The sequence below is a fragment of the Littorina saxatilis genome, linkage group LG6 (genome assembly GCF_037325665.1).
Source record: "Littorina saxatilis isolate snail1 linkage group LG6, US_GU_Lsax_2.0, whole genome shotgun sequence".
NCBI lineage: Eukaryota > Metazoa > Mollusca > Gastropoda > Littorinimorpha > Littorinidae > Littorina > Littorina saxatilis.
In genome coordinates this window covers 3499193-3501692 of record NC_090250.1, presented here as the reverse complement: position 1 = coordinate 3501692, position 2500 = coordinate 3499193, and the positions used below count along the sequence as shown (strand labels likewise).

At 42.5% G+C, this 2500-nt stretch overlaps 1 protein-coding gene and 1 long non-coding RNA gene across 2 annotated transcripts in view; one reads left to right on the top strand and one right to left on the bottom strand.

The window, feature by feature from the left end:
* Window positions 1-2500, top strand: part of LOC138968325 (neurobeachin-like) — a gene marked incomplete in the record, with an annotated part of 320875 nt that overhangs the window by 170325 nt on the left and 148050 nt on the right.
* Window positions 2493-2500, bottom strand: part of LOC138968335 (uncharacterized) — a 2592-nt gene continuing 2584 nt past the window's right edge. Inside the window, exon 2 of the long non-coding RNA XR_011456140.1 lies at window positions 2493-2500. This exon is cut by the window's right edge and continues 905 nt beyond it. This is a non-coding gene — a long non-coding RNA (uncharacterized lncRNA).

Genomic DNA, 2500 nt, shown 5'->3' with positions numbered 1-2500 from the left:
AATAAATACAGTTTACTTTTCTTTTTGTTTTTGTTTTAATTTCAAAATAGAGGTACAAACTTGAGGACTGCGTGACTTTCCTCAGCGCCGGTGTAACACGAAATTTTTACTCCACGAAAAATTTACTCCGGAGTAAATATTTCGTACGAAATTCTTACTCCGAGTACACTTTTCGTACGAGAAAAGAACTCCCCAAGGCACGAAAAAATTACTCCCTCCACGAAATGTTTACTCCCCATTTTTTTTACTTCCAGTAAAAATCTCGTACGCAAAAATGGGATGCGAGCGAAGGGATAATGCCAATAAGTGATCTCGCGCACACGAATGTCGCGCTACCCTCCTTCCACCCCTTCCACCACCAAGACTAACAGGGGACAAGGGAGTAAAAATTTCGTACACCTGGCATGGGAGGTTAAATTGCTCGTGTTGGGGTGAAGTAATTTATTCGTTATTTATTCGTCAGGGGAGTAACATTTTTGTACGAAATATTTACTCGGAACTCACCTGTCTTGGGGAGTAATTTTCTCGTGCAATGGGGGGAGTGCTTTTTTCGTAAAGGGAGTAACTTTTTTGTACGAAATGATCACTCCGGAGTAAAAATCTCGTGGGAGTAATTTTCTCGTGTTACACCGGCAAAGCAGCATGGTGCCTGAGTGAAATAAAATCCAATCCACCCCACTTCTCGCGGCTCATCCTTCATCTAATTAGCAAGGGACTGTTTAGACCCGCACGCGCGCCTCTACTTGAGTGCTACTTAACTCTACTTCTTTTTTGTGTGCTCTCTGTCTCTCTCTCTCTCTCGTCTGTCTCGGTCTCTCTCGTCTGTCTCTGTCTCGCTCTCGCTCTCGCTCTCTCTTTTATTTTCTTTTTTTTTCACAAACACACGCGCACCTCGTGAGGGTTCGCACGTGCATGAAATTGACACTCGGGGAATGCGGATTTCAACATCTGGTCATTCCAACGGTAAACACACCTGAGTTTGTTGCCAAACATGGCGGCTTGTGCGGATTTGGTATGGCGCCCCCAAGACTTGGGTAGAAATAAACTGTGTCTGGGGTAGCATGTACTTGCTTGTGAAAGTGTTGAGAGTTTGGAGAGTTTGTTTGGGCTTTGCGGGGGAAGGGGGTGGGGTGGGGGAGTGTATGCACTTCACGGTTGTTCGTTTGCCTTTTGCGTGCGACGTTTGGCAGCTCCGGGGAAACAGGTTTTTTTTTTACTGTGTGTGTGTGTGTGTGTGTGTGTGTGTGTGTGTGTGCGTGCGCGCATGCGTGTGTGTGTGTATATGTGTGTGTGTGTGTGCATGTGTGTGTGCGTGCATGTATGTGTGTGTGTGTGTGTGTGTGTGTGCAGAGAGAGAGAGACAGACAGAGAGAGAGAGAGAGAGAGAGAGAGAGAGAGAGAGAGAGAGAGAGAGAGAGAGAGAGAGAGAGAGAGAGAGAGATTTTGTGAAGCAAATAAGCAGGCAAGTTTTTGTTTGGGACACATCTGTCACAGAAAATACACAAACAGTTTTTCCTGGTTTCGCATCGTCATCGTCTGGAATACCTATGTCCAAACTGACTCGTTTATCTACTTCAACAAGCATGCCAAACTGTTACACCAAAGGGTTTTTGTGTGTAAAATATGTGGTTAGACAGTTAAGCTAAAACAACTTCTTTATGTGCAGCGCTTTCGCCCCAGCTTTTCCCCTTTATCTGACAGAAACAACAAAACATTATACTCGCGATGTGTTGTTTTGGAAACCTCTTACCTTTCTTTGGCTTTTGTTTGCTTTAGGAGCAACGCTTCATTTAGTCGTTCCTTCCTCGCAGGTATCAGGTTGCTGATGTTTGTTGTTATACGACATTGCTATTTTGATTCTCGCCATTGCTATTTTGATTCTCGCTTCACCCCCCACCCCCTACCCACCCCCATCCTTTCCAACTCAAAAATTTCCTTTGTATAATCCAGAACTTAATAATAACGCTTACAACTCTATGTATTGCAATTTGTACTGTGTGATAAAATTGTCTTATGTGCATGTGTGCATTTCAGTTCAGAGTTCTAACTCTTAAAATTGAGAACATTGAGAAGAATGTTCTATGTACTGCGTATACTCGGTGGTGTGGATGTCTGTATATGAGAGTAATAGGACACGAAAACACCTCCAATAAGCCGTGCAAATTAATGTGAACACGGTATTTTTTTGTTTTCTTTGAAAAACGTGAGTGTTGTAGCGAAGGCGATTCAAATTATTAGATGAGTGTAATAGTGTTTTCCTCTTTTTCTAAAAGTTTTGTTTGAATTACTTCATACAATTTTGTTGTTTGGGGGGATTTTTCCCAGTGCGTGTCTCTTTTCTTAGAACAAAAAGAGAGTTTGAAACTCAATTCGGTTTTTGAGGGTGTTTTTGTTCTGTCAGGTGTTTTGTATATTTCGCAAGTCATCATGCCCACATACTGACGAGAAAGACAACAACAACAACAACAACAACAACAACAACAACAACAACAGTCAATTT